The 14,824-nt window shown below is 34.6% G+C and overlaps 1 long non-coding RNA gene across 3 annotated transcripts; it reads right to left on the minus strand.

The window, feature by feature from the left end:
- Positions 1 to 3,609: 3,609 nt before the first annotated feature.
- On the minus strand, positions 3,610 to 14,615 carry LOC113840300 (uncharacterized). 3 transcript variants are annotated; one of them, XR_011805874.1, is made up of 4 exons: positions 14,567 to 14,612; positions 12,752 to 13,485; positions 8,282 to 8,557; positions 3,621 to 5,816 (listed from the first exon to the last, which is right to left on the minus strand). It is a non-coding gene; the product is annotated as an uncharacterized lncRNA (long non-coding RNA). The 3 variants fall into 3 exon arrangements; XR_005261862.2 differs by lacking the exon at positions 12,752 to 13,485 and adding an exon at positions 12,613 to 12,681 and having other exon boundaries at positions 3,610 to 8,557; positions 14,567 to 14,615; XR_005261861.2 differs by having other exon boundaries at positions 3,616 to 8,557.
- Positions 14,616 to 14,824: the final 209 nt, after the last annotated feature.

The raw sequence follows: 14,824 nt of genomic DNA on the forward strand, positions 1-14,824 counted from the left end.
GTTAAGGCCATTAAAATGTCTGATGATCATCACAGCTTTGAGTGCTGAATCTTAGTTTGAATCCTTCCATTTTCTTTAATCTCCCTTATAACCTTTTGATTTCTAGGAAATGCCATTGATTTAAAACTAAATAAAGCAAGTGGAAAAGTTAAAGTACCCTTGCATAATGATAGGATTAGATTCTTATTTTAAATTTACCAGCAACATACAGCAATTTTACATTAGAAAATAAGAAAATGTCTCTTTGGACAGCTTCGAGAATAGTGCTGCAAACTTACCTGAATAGAAAATGATTTTCTCTAAGGCAGGAATATGCAGTCCTTGTTTCTAATCCAGTTTGCAAATTCCCATGTTCCAAAGAGCTTGAAAAATACCTTAAGCACACAATAAATCTCTTTCCCTTCTATTTTTTCCCAATATAAATATTATCCTTCCTGAGATCAAGTGTTCAGTGCTGTAGAATCCTGAAAATCAAAATCCATGTTGCCACCTCTGTGTCCCTTTGTAAATCCCCACTTAAAAATTTACCTTTTCTGTGATGCCTACAAATCATTGCCATCTAGTACTGTTTACTCTACTGATCAATAGAGCTATGGCAGTTTAAGGAGTTATTGTTTGTCAGCTAAGCATAGTAACTGTTCGCTTATTCTTAGCCTACTCCAAATAAAAAGTGAGTTAATGCAACTTTCTTAGCTGAAATGAAAATTAAACAACAATACCTAGCAATCGGAGTGGGAAGAAAAAAAAAAAAAAAAAAAGGAATACAAATCTTAATCTTAGGTACTTACTAGAAATAAACATGTCACTTTACATTTGGCAACCAAAGCTGCTGGTATCTATCTATATTGGATTCTAAAATCTACTGCTATTTATGACTACTTAGAGAATCATAGAATGTAAATTAAGCTAATCCTTTTTCTTATGATACCTCTTTTTCTCTCTCTGGACCTCATTTGATGCTTTATTTACTTGTCTGATATTACTGAAATCTTAATTTATGGATTTTAAAGGTTTTTTTGTTGTTGTTTGTTTGTTATTTTTGTGTGTGTGTGTGTCTGTGTGTCTGTTTGCTGCTTTGTTTGATGTTCTATATGTATCATGAGCAAGATAAAGAAATTTCCTAGTGATATGTGAAACACAATTTAGACAGAATGTCAAAGCAAAAGTCATGATATACAGAAAGAAAGAGATGATCTCAGAAACTGAAGTAATAGAAACAACAACAGATCAAAGATTGCATGCTGAAGGATTAAGAAAATGTAACCTTAGAAAAAGTTGGGAATTTATTTATTTGGTAAAGTCCAAAGGAAGCGAAAGAAGACTTGCTTGTCTTATTTGATTACAGCTTGACTTTAAAGCATCCACATGGCTATGGAAAAAGTAAATGCAGTCCTAATAGATGTGAAATAGGTGTCTGTAATAGCGGGAAAGAAAAGCTAATGCTGTTATACAAGTCATTTATGTTATCTTCTCTAGAATATTGAATACAGTCCTGGCGACTTTTACTCAAGGCAAGACTTCAATGCTGAAAGAGGAGGTTCACTAAAGTGACGGAAACCCTATTCAAAAAATGAGAGAGATTTTTAAGGTCAGAAAGAAAACCTCTGGAGGAACTATAAAACATAACGGGTATCACTAAGTGCTCTGTATCTCTACTTCTAGTTTATAGAATTAAAAATTAACATATTAATACCATCCTGGACATTTTCCCTCAAGTACTTCAGCTCACAAAAGATGCTCAGATCTATGGAAGGATGCTTTGATGGAGTCTACAAGACTGCAGGTTCTCCAGCAGGTGTTCCCCAAAGATACTTCTTTAATCTGGATTCTGGCTTCTGTTCCAAAATACCATCTAGCATGACAGAATGATGTTAAATAGCAATAATATTAACCTTTCAGAAAATTTAGTTTATTTGCTAGGTGGGTAAAGGAGTGCAAAGATAAACTATGTTATTCCATGGGAAAATAAATAAATAAATAAATAAATCCATTAGTGCAAAGCCAATTTGAGGGCCTGTACACTCTCTTTTTATGCAGTATTTAAAACTTGGACAATAGGGAATGTGATGAATCTGACACTATCATGTAAATCTAGGAGCCAGGGCCTTAATCATAAATGGGCATTCTCTGTGCCTTTATCCAGCTGAAAACTCAATGCAAGGGTAAGCTCCAGAAGTACTCTCCTGAGGTGTGAGGCTGCTCTTTCCTGCAGCTGTGACAGTGTTAATAGCCATGCAGCTAATCCCTTCTTGGATTCTGACAGCACAGACCCTGCCTTCACATTCTCCTGTTTCTTCCTTTGTTTTTTGTTTAATTAATAATCATCAAAATTTGTCCGGATGGTTCTCCCTTCTCTTTGCCACTCTCTCTCAACACCTACTCACTCACTCAATAAGAGCGAGAGTAGAAAAACAGGGAGGGGAGGAGGGGGGAGGTGGAAGAGATGCCAGTTTGAAATTAACAGAGACAATTGCAGTTGACATAATGATACCACATAATCCTAGCAATTAAGTCACAGAGCAGCACAGCAAGTTCATTCTTAATGCTCATGGCATTGCTTTCCTCTTCCCCTCCTCGCTTTCCACTGCACATAGGAAACAAGGGATTACAGAAGGCACTGTTCTCTTTAAGGAGCCTGTTCTTAAAGACTTTAGCTGTCCTGGCTGTCATGTATGAATATGCAAGCTATTTGCAGCCATCCATCCATTCAGTCCATTGGCTGACAGCAGATGACTTTGCACAGGAGTGGCACTTGGATTTACCCCGGGGGGGAGGGCTGAGGCTGAGACTGCTCACAGCTGTGCCATCTGTTCCAATAATACCACATTACTCTCTAAACTCAGTAATGAAGGCTCTTGAGTAATCTTTCATCAGAATGACTTCATGGCATTAAAAATGCATTTCAATACATAGCTTCTTTAAATATTTAACCCTCTTTGGCTTTGAGGGATTGATTCAGATCTGCAGTGTTTATATCTGTAGGAAACATTGATTTTCATATGTAGGCCTGCATTAATTCATGATGACATGAGCACGCACAGAGAAGGGGTGAACTGTGACAAATGGACTCTCAAACTTTGGACTGTGAGTGAGGACAATTGTTCTTTTGGCTTTGATTTTCCTCAGTGTGAACTTTTCCTTCTGAAGAGATCTAGGTTGGTTAAATAAGTTAAGCACACCATAAACTGGGATCCAATTAGCTGTAATGGGCGTTGTATCATTCTCATATACTTGCCTCCCTCTTCTTTCATTCACTTGTCCTCATTTTCAACCTACCTGGCATTGTCTGTTCAAATAGTGTAGTTTTATTAATACATTTATATATATATATATATATATACACACAATAATATAATATATATGTATATAATAATAATATATATAATATTATATATATATATTATATACAATAATATATTGTATATATATACATTTATATATATATAAATGTATTAATAAAACTATAATTAATAAAATATATATTATATATATTATTATTATATATTATATATTATTGTATATATATATATGTATTAATAAAACTACACTATTTGAACAATTTATATATATATATATATATATATATATTTAAAAGTGCTTTCCAAAGTTTTTTGTTTGTTTTTGTTTTGTTTTCTTTTGTTGTTTTTTTTATTGTTTTTTTTTTTGTTGTTGTTGTTGTTTGTTTGTTTGTTTTGTTTTGTTTTTTCTTTTTTCTTTTTTTTTTGGTGGCAATTTCCTTTTAGGTTTCTGACATATTTAGCCAGCAGAAGTGTGTGCTGTTCTGAAGCTGTCAGGCCTTATTATGGCATGCAGGACCTTATGCATACAGAGCTGCTATTGTTGTGGAATGATCTGATGCTCTGTGCAATGCTAAGGCTTCCCCCACTTGTTGATAAGCTGAGGATAAGAGCTCCTTGGCACTGTTCATGGCTAGCAGTGACGATGAATGACATATTACTCTAAATATATCTTTGGCTCTTTTGACAAATAACTTTGGGAAAGATAAAGTACTGATATTTGTACTGAACACCCTAGTAAAGACACATTGGGAACATGAGCTGTGACAAAGATGTGATGTGATGTTATTCTCTGAGATAAGCTTTAATAAAACAGATATTATGAGGATTAATGAAGAGGAAGATGGTCAGAATTATGGAAGATATGAAAGCCTTATAGATCATTAGACTAAACATGAGGTACCCCAAATCATTTTACTTATATATGACCATGAGTGCTCATTTATCACTTCAAGGCATCTTACATTCCAGTAGTGGTACATTTATTATCTTTTAGGAATCTGAATAAGCTATTGGTTCCCAGAATTTGTGGGTATGTTAACCTGAGTTTGTATGCCATGTATATACAAATACACTCTGAATGATCTCAGAGAAAAAAAAAATTGAGCTTTATGTACACTGGTTTTGTCAAACATGAGCCAGCTGCAGAAAGAATGCCATGGAGCCATGTTTAATATGACTTAAAGTCCAAACTAATCTCTGGAGGTCACTTGAGAAGAGTTTGCACTGGTCTGCAGAAGCCTACCTAAAGGGTAATGACAGGTTTGGAGAGACAGATATTTTTCTGCGTTAGATGTTTTGTTGTCTTGTAGCAACAGCCAAAACAGTTAGACAAAGTAATGGTATAAATTTGTTTTCATTGCTGACCCTGACAATGTAGTCCTATGTTCCCCTCCCATAACATGCAACTTGGAATATTATCTTCAGAGGTACATGTGTTAATAATCAAAGTCATTGTGAATGGTGGGTCTCTTCCTCTGCCTCTTCCTCTGAAACATAAGTAATAAAAAGCATCAAAAAGGTATGAATCATTGGTCAAACAGCTCAAATTGGGGAGTAAAAGAGAGATGGGAAATTATAGGTAGAAATGGGTAGAAATAGGTAGAAAATCTTACAGTTATTGCATGGCTGTGTTTCTGACAGAAATGATGGGCTTTCCATTTCATAGAATGCATTTATCTGTTAACAAATAGAATTAGGTCTGTTTTTTCCTAAATTTATATATTTCCTCCTCTATGCTCATATCCCCCCCGCCCTTATATGTATATAAACACTTATGCACTCAGACACAAGAAAGAAATATAGATAAATATGTATTAATATATAAACTACATATAGATTTATATGTATTTGTAAAATATTGAGTACATTATTTATTTATATATAAATAAAAACATATTTTTATCTATAATCTAGATATATTTTATATGTCTTTGTGAAATGGCTTCGTGAAATTGCCCTACATTAGCTAGTGTCTGTTGACACCCATTAAATGTTGTGCAGTGGGACACACAGTATAGACTCAAGCTGCAAAGGGTTAAAGAAGCATTTATGGAAGGTGGGTCACTGTATAATTTGGTGGGCCAGCACTGATTTTTAAAAGATGTTAAGTCAGAATCTGAAGGACGAAATCTGAAGGATGTATCAGGATTATCTGACATGATGGAGATTTTGTTTGTTTGTTTTGTTTTTAGCATATGTTACATATGTATCTACAATTATTAAGTGTTAGGAAATTTCTTGCAATAATTGCATTTTAATTTCACTTTTGTTTGTGTGTAGTTTGTTGGTTTTGTTTCTCTACCTTTACTCATCCAGTCCCTATGTTGTACAAGTGCTTATAATAATAATTCAACTTCATCAATCCTTGCAGAGCACTCAAGCCCATCCACTCCTCAAGGATACCTAACACTTTACGTCCTCAACTTGCGTCTTCTTTATTATACTTGAGCCACCCTCATAAACTACATAATCTTCAGGGTTTTTCAGGGAGGGCAAGTCCAACATCATGGAAAGGAACTGAAAAAAAACACAAGCTTTAAATATGTCTCTTGATATTACAATTTCTTATCCTTTTTGGTATGGGGACTGAAACAGGTGTTCTATTCTCTTCAGTCAGGCTTTTAGAATCTCAGTTTTACTGTCATCCTGTTACCAAATTTACAGCTAGAAAAATGTTTTTTCTTTCTGGAGTTAGGGAAATTCTTTGAAATCATTTCGCTTTGCTCAGATTTCTGATATGAGTCTGAGCTAGTCAAAGGTGTTGCTTATAAAATGACTACAGTGATTTAAAGTTAAAGAAAATGCTGACGGATCTTGTTTGTTTGCTTCTTTTTGTATCCTTGAGATTTGACTGCATGTAAGAGAAACTCAAATGCAGAAATAATCTGTATTTTTCCATGGAAAAGATCTCCTAAAGGAATTAAATTTTGTCCCAAGCATTACACTTTTTCCACTCCATTCAACAAAAACTTTCAGGAACTTAATTATTCTAGGCAGTACATGAAGACTGGAGAAGAACAAAACAGAAGGGATCTTGACTTGTTCTAAATTTTCAGACTTTTTTTTTTTTTTTGGCTGATATATGAAATAAGATCATGCTATAAATTTAATTACAAAGCAGGTTGATGTTAGCAGCAATTTGAACAGCCTTAATTTTAACCTACAAGGGCAGGCTACCTGAAAAGAAATATTTGCTCTCCCACTATCTCTAGCCTATCTTCTCCATTAAGAAACATAAACAGACAAAGGCTCTAGTATGTTTGAAAAACTTATGTCTGAAGATTTTTATTCTTTAGGGACTGTTGGGATACTAGGATATGGAAACAGACTCAGGTAGTGTTGAACCAGCATTAACACCAAATGCTGCAACATGCATGCACCCTTTCTGGGAACAGTAAGTGTGTAATCCAACAGTAAACTGTATTTAGATTGTACAATGATGTTAGGGAAAAAAAAAAAAGAGTCTAAAAGAAAACAAATCTGTTGGAGTAGCAGCAGCATCCTAACAGCAAAAGAATCATTTAAAATTATACATACACCTACCTGTCTGCAGTTTAAAATTAAGGCCAATAATTCAATCAAAACACAAGAATTCCTCCATATCTGTAGTTTGTGATATTATAGATTACTCATTTTACCTGATGATATTCCAGCTAGACTGCTTGACCTTGGATTGCTCTGATTTATTTTGAACTTTTCTAGGGATTTTTCCTTGTTTGTTTGAATTTCTGAATGTTATGTATGTTATTTCTCTCTCAAATTAGACAGTATTTTCACACTGAAATCCGGAGGGGGTGGGGTGGAGGGAGAGGGTGGGGGAGAAGGCACTGAAGATTTTGAGGATATGAATTTCCACCTCTAAATGCAAATATAATTTTATAATCTTGGAAATATTATATATTTCCAAGAAATATTGATCTAACCGAAGTGTTTGAAAGTTAGATGTGTAAGTCTGACCAGCAGTCTAAGCTCCTGTTATATCCAATGGAGACAAACCTGAACTTCTCAAAGGAAACAGTAGCTGGATGCACATGACAACTATGATCCACCTTTTTCATAGAATAACACAAAATTATGAAAGTTCTTATTGTAAGAGAGTGACTTGTTCAAAAATCTTGCATTGAATTAATGACATAATAAAACCCAAGTTCCTTGAATTCTACATCTGTATCATAGACATTAGGGCAGGCAGCCTAATGACTGCTTAGTAGAAAAGAACACTTTACCAGTCTTACACAGACAAATCTGTTGTTCGACTGAATTATTAAGATATGTTCAAGAGTAAGGATCTGGAGCAGAAAAATCAAATAAAATTCATAAGAGCCATTTTCCTTGCCTGAATGAGCTCAAGGTTCTGCTATATGTAGTCGGTTTTATCATGTGGAAAGTACCTGCAGTGTTGTTAATTGTGTATATTTGGATATGTCTCACCTGCAAAATTTCTGAGTGTATCAACCATTTCATAACAGGTATGCATTTAGGCATTCTATCAAAGAGATGTTTGGGTTTCTTGGTTGTTGGTTTTAATGGTATATATCACTATCTAGGAACATGTAAGATGGGAATGGAATTTTATCACAGGATTCCGTCCCCTGTTGTCATGGGAAGATAAGTTATGTATAATGTCATTAACAAACTGGTCACAATTATTCTTAAAACAAAAGCCAGAAAGCAAAAAACAGCTACAAAATCTCAGATTACCTATGTAATCTGCACTCACTATGCCTGCTGGAAGACTTTTCCAGAATAGCTGTTCACTGATATTTAGCAATTTTATTTTTATTTTTTTTAACTTCCAGCAGATGTATTTTTGGTTAGTCAGTTTTATTAAATGCCTTTGTTTAAAGACATTAGTAAAACTGAGTGAACAACTATAAGTGTTTATTTCTTTAATGTGGAACATATATATATATTTTTTTCCATTCTGCCTTCATATTGCTGATCTAAATGAGTCAAATTAATTTCTTAAAGTAAGTTCTCACTTTCTTACGTCATTTCTGGGGATTCTCAGCAGCTTTGTCTAGTTTGACCTTTATCTTCCTCGCACAAGTGTTAGTAGCTGTCCAAATTGCTGTGTGAATTACAGTAATACTCTCTTAATTGAATTCATTTTTGAGGTTACAGAAGTGTAAACTCGGCCTCTCCTTCTCTTTTCAGGGTGATGGCCCACCATTCTTTTGGGATCTTCTGAACACCTAGATGGATGCAGCCTCACATTATAATAGTCCTCATAGTCCTTCTCTCTCCCCAAAAGAAGCCTATTAAAAATAAATAAATAAATAAATAAATAAATAAATAAATAAATACAAAACAACAGCAACAACAACAAAAACAATTACAAAAATAATAATTAAAACAAAACAAAACAAAAAACACCACCATTTAGATGTCAGATGTAAGTTAATTAGGAGGCTGGGTTAAGTTTTTTTGAATGGGAAAGAAGAATATTAAGGAGTTTCAGTAAAAGGTTCTGGGGATTTCAGAACATAAACTGAAGGCTGGAGAGAGAGCTCCAACTGGAAAGGTAATCCTTTTAACATTGAGGGAGCCAGAACAAAATTCTTGAGTTAACCTAAAATATCTTGTCTATTAGCACCATAGTTATCACTTCTTACCCATTTAACCATTTAGCCATTTTCAAACTTATTTGAATGGAGCCAATATCTTCCTGCCCTATAATCATAAGCTCTCTTTTTGGCTGGAGCTAAAGGACATTAAAAACAAAATCCGATAAAACATGGGTAAGTTTTGATTTGTTTATTAGAAACAAAGACACAGAAATCTCACAATAGGATGAAGTAGGAAGGAAAAGGGATACAGCAAAGCCTTTTAAATTTCCTTGTGCCTTAGACAAGCTTGAAATTTTGACAGGCCTCCTCCACTCCTGACTGCACAGGAATGGAACACCTAAACACTAAGTGAAACTCTACACATGTTGGATTTTTGCAGTGGATGTCTGCTATTTGCAGGTACCTGATTGAATTTCCAGCAGATGCCTAGCAGGTCATTTCAGTTGTCAGCCCCAAGCAGGTAATGAGAATTTATCAGCTCCTTGTTCACATTCACAGCTGATCTCTCACCAGTGCATTTCTATAAATATTCCTCTTATTTATCTGGATGCATTTTGAATTAGCAGCTTATTTTGTTTCATTGTGTTTGTATTTCTATTTATCTATTTATTTGGTTTAGATAGGCAGACTAAGTAACAAGAAGGTGTTTATAACTCTGTCCTCACAAGTGACACCATGAATGGAGATTTCAGCATACGAATGCTTACATTGACATCAACAACAATAATTGCATTAATCTTTGCAGTCTCATCAGAAATTTGCCCAGGAAATATAGCATGGAAGCTGAGAGCCATTGTTTCATAAAAAATAAAGAAACCTATAATTTTATTGAAAGCACAAAAATGATATTGTTTAGAAACTACTTGAAATAATAGCCATTGTGTCACCAGGCTTGTCAACTTTTATGTCAGCCAAAGAAAGCTGCAAAGAAAAAATATCTCTAAGTGCTCAGACAATTATAACATTGGAGTTGAGAGGTTGCACAGGGTCTCAGGAAGAATCTTAAAGCTCCTGTTTTTGTAGCACTTAGCCAACTAAGTTTAAATTCAGAGCTGAGGTGGGGAGGTAGTAAGAAGAATGTTGTTAAATGAAGCAGAGAAAGTGAATGAAGACACATATCCATATTTTAACTGTGTACCAGTTAGATATTTTGTGAGTCTAAATAAGAAAGGTGTGGTTTGTACTAGAATAGGTACTAGATCAAACTGAAAAGATAGATTCTAAAATACATTTTGAGAAGAGAACTCATATCAAAGAACCTCATCTGGTCCATTCTCAGTATTGCTAACTTAGACATGATATCTTCTGAGAGAATTTCAACATGCAGTAATGACATTAATATCACATATAATTTTTATGTGATAATAATTATAATTTCACATTATAATTTTGTATGCATAATTATATGTCCTGGAACAGATATTTCACACGTGAGCCTCTTGGCACGGCTATACATTGTAGGCTTCACATTATACACTCAGAAACTCTTTCTGTGGAACATCATGTTCCACTTGGAAGATACAAAACAAACAAACAAACAAGAAAAACCATAGCAAATTTTCTAGCAAACTCCATTTTGGCTGGAAAAACTGGCATGATATTGAGGCACACAGAGAAAATATTTTGTCTAACAATGCTAAATTTCCATCCCATGTAAATCTTTTTTATCTGTTTTAATGACTGAGTGTTTACCTTCTACAGGGGAAATGAAATAATCAGTGTCTGTGTTGATTCTAAAACAAAAGATTAGATGAAGTTCATTTCAGGATCACTGTGAACTTGACTTTGAATTAGGTTAAAAATATATTGTTGTAACTTACACTAAATCTGATGGATTTTATGTTTTTGGAATACCAATCAGAAAAAAAAAAAAAAAAAGGCCAGGAAGAATCAGCTCAACTTCTAATAATTTCCAAAAAAAAAAAAAAAAAAAAGAGGAATGCCAGCTAAGAAAAGAGGAATGACTAATCCTATTCAACAGAGTAATAATGAAAGTGAGGAGTGTATTTCTTGTAAACACAGAGACTGGAAGAGGTCTCAGAATCATCAAGTGTTATTTCTTCATTGAAAATATTACATTACATTACATTACACAGTTTCTTTACAATAGGTTTACTTTTCATTTAAAAATGAACACGGATTATGCGGTTTTGATTGTGGTGTTTTTGTTTTTGTTTTGTTTTGTTTTGTTGTTGTTATTTGTTTCTATCCTTACTTCTCTTGCTTGAAGGTTGATTATCAGAAACCTTCTTCTAATGTCCAATTTCACTGTATTATTTCCTTCACAAAATGATGATCTGTCTCTGTGACCCACCAACACATCCCAGTGCCTTGGTAATATTTACATATCCAGAAATACATGCCAAGAAATCAGCATAAAACTGAATGATGACTGCCATGGAACTGTTGCATTGACGTAAATCAACAGCAGCACCAACAGTAATTGTGACATGTCATTTTCAGCCTTTGTTATTAGAACTGTGTCGCTGTATCCGCTGAAACCACCCCCAGGCTACTGTGGCTCCATGAATTGCTGCTAATTCCATTTTGTAATGATACTGGGAAAAATTTAATCACTTCAGAGGCTGAGGATGACAAAACTTTATTTAACCTAGAGGCACAGGGATCTGCATGTTTCAACCTCTAGCTCTCCCAAGAAGCCATGCTATTTTTTTTATATATTTTTTTTCCAGCTTTGAGGCATTCATCTGCCTGCATGTATTGCTTTTGTGTGCAAACAAGAATTAGCACCCAAGGGTCCCACTCTCATACTGCCCTCTCGTCAATGATGGTCAGTGTTTGATACTTGAGAGCAACAGACTCTGACATGCAGCCAGAAGAACCAATTGTTCAGCATTATACTTCAGGGAAAAAGGGGTGAGAATGCCTTTCATCTTTCTTAAGCAATTCATGCCCTGAAGCAGGAGGGTTGAGGTCCCCTGTTGTTTTATCCTTGCTAGTGTCACTCATTCATAACTACTGGATTTTTCATGATGCTTCACCCTGTGAGATTATACTTTGGCTTCCTAGAATACAGATCCTTTTCTGGCAGAGTCAAGTGTTTACTTTAAGCATACAGGGAATGGCTTTGCAGCAGATGACCCAGGCTCTCACTCAAGTATTGATCCAAATACCCCTTATTCCAATCACACACAAAAATTTCTCATGCAACTTTAACTGAAAAAGTTTTATTCTTTCAGTCTTTCTTTGAGTATCAGTTTGGTGTATGGCTTGGTTTAACTTGCATGTTAGATGTTGGAAAATTCATCCATTCTAATCTTTAAGACTTATTCTGCATGCAGAATTGTTTCTCTGTGTATATTTTAGTTAGGTTTTCTAAGTAAATGAACCCGATAAAACAACATTCTGTCATTACATTTCTTTCAATGTGTGCATGTTTTTCTGTTTATCTATGTGTCAGCACTCTCTCTTCAACAGCTTGTGAACCCGTTACTCAGTCTTGTGCACAACTAATAGAGCATAATTTTATAACTATTAAGCTTTAATATATTCAATAAAAATAATGATGAGGGGGAAAAAACAAACAAACAAACAAACTAAAAAAAAAACATCATATTAATTCATATCATCTCCTAAGGGCTAAGATCATGAAATGTATTCTTAAGAGTAATAACACATGGGAAAAAGGAGCAAGTTGTGCCCCAGTAACAGGAAATACTGCAGTCAATGTTCTTACTTTATTACCACAAAACATAAAGCCATAAGATACATGCATTCCTTACTTAATGCTGCTCACATGTTTCTTTAGTATCGTTTGATATAGGATTCAAGACCAGATCTTTGTAGTCTTCCTAACGAAATCAAGAAACATGAACATGGTTAGTACTTTCATAGTTCTGTAAAGGGAGAAGAGCAAGTTACCTGAGCTGTCATCCATCTTTAGCCTGGTTGGGATCAGACCCATTATAGTAATTCTTGGTCTTTATATAGCACTTTTCGCTCTTAGATTTCACAGCACTTTTCAGGGAAGTAGAAGAGGCTTTGACAAAACCATATTCCCATCAGGAATGCACAGTTCACTCAGAAATGAAACACTTTACAAAATTGGGTCAGCTTCAATATAATATTGTTCTGAAGAAAAATGGAATAAAAGCTCTCACAATTCAAAATACTACATTTTGACATTGTTGAAATAGCTATTTCTTTCTTCTTTGGCTCTTTCTTCTGAAATTACTTTCCATTTCTGTGTTTTAATATTGCATAACATACCATACAGTACTATTCCATACCATACTAGATCATAATACATATGATAAAAAGTCAGTTGAAATGTTTCAAATGTATCATAATGTACTAAACCAGCTTTTTTTCTTGATGAGAAATTAACAATTCCAGTTCTCCTTTTAAGTTATATGCAGCTGAAATTGGCAATTCTGTCAGTTTTCATTAAGTTGTAATTACATCTTCTGTATAACCAGAAAAGGATACTTATTCCTATCCTACAAATGAGAAACTTGAGCCATAGAGTAGAAAATACTGAAGCTCAGAAAATAGATGCAGGCAGAGCTGGGGCCCAACATTCTAGATCTGAATAGAACTATATATCCAGGGGTACAGACAGACTTCTTCCAAACTTCAAATATTTTTCTTGCAACCTGGAGCAAGGAAAACAATAATGTTTTATTTTTTGCCTCCCTAAACAGATCAAACCCAGAACCCTTGTAACCCAAAACTAAGAAATGGGATCTAATATGTCAAAGAATGTCTGTGAATACACCTTCTGTTCAAAATTGGGAAAAATTGCATGAATGAAATATTATGAGAATTTTAAAGTTGATATATCAATGTTCTCAAATAAAAAACAGTTTAATCTGAACATTTCCAGCTATATTCCTATGTGTTGGCACTTTGTTCTCTGCAGAATTTAAAATCACAACTTCTCTACACTTCTCTGAAAGAAATAGGATCACTGAGTGAAATGTGCTATGGAAGCTGATCTGAATATGCTATTGCAATTTTTCAAGAGCAGAATTCTAATCCACATTGATTTGATGTAAGTTAATAACATTTGAAGAAAACCCAGGAGAGCAAATCAAGTCCTGTTAAGAGGGGGACATCAATGTACAACAGGTATGACCGAGAAGCCTGCTGATTAAACCTTAGTGAACTTTCTCACTTCATACATTAAGAAAAAGATTCAGACTGTTAGCAGCAAACTGTGTAGACCTTATTTCATTTAAACTTTCTTGCTGTTTGTTGTTTTGGTAGTTGTTGTTGCTTTCTTTTGATTTGTTTTGTTTAGAAAAATTCAAAACCTTTATCGTGATCTATTTTTATAGATAAAACATTTGAATTTTCTATTTCAAAAAGTTTAGTCAAATAAAATTAGTTCCAAATTTCCTTTTTTAAATTCTGTTTTGAAAACTCCAAAAAAGTGGATAAAAACACTTATTTGACATTAAAATATATTTGAATATTTGTCGTGGTTTAACCCGGCCGTCAGCTAAACACCACGCAGCCGTTCGCTCACCCTCCCCCCTCCCTCTCTGGGACGGGGGAGAGAAATGGAAAGTGAAGCCCGTAAGTTGAGATAAAGACAGTTTAATAAGACAGGAAAATAATAATAACAAAATAATAATAACAATAATAACAATAATAACAATAATAATACCATGGTGATAATAGGAAAGTAATAATAATATGTACAAACAAGTGATGCACAATGCAATTGCTCACCACTCGCTGACCGATGCCCAGCCTAACCCCGAGCAGTCCGGCCCCCTCCCCCCGGCTAGCCACCCCTATATATTGTTTAGCATGACGTCAGATGGTATGGAATACCCCTTTGGCTAGTTTGGGTCAGCTGTCCTGGGTCTGTCCCCTCCCAGCTCTTACTGCACCCCCAGCCTGCCTGTTGGCAGGACAGAGCAAAAGGCTGAGATGTCCTTGGCTTGGTATAAGCACTGCTCTGCAACAATTAAAGCATCGAGGTGT

The sequence above is a fragment of the Anas platyrhynchos genome, chromosome Z (assembly GCF_047663525.1).
Source record: "Anas platyrhynchos isolate ZD024472 breed Pekin duck chromosome Z, IASCAAS_PekinDuck_T2T, whole genome shotgun sequence".
NCBI classification, from domain to species: domain Eukaryota; kingdom Metazoa; phylum Chordata; class Aves; order Anseriformes; family Anatidae; genus Anas; species Anas platyrhynchos.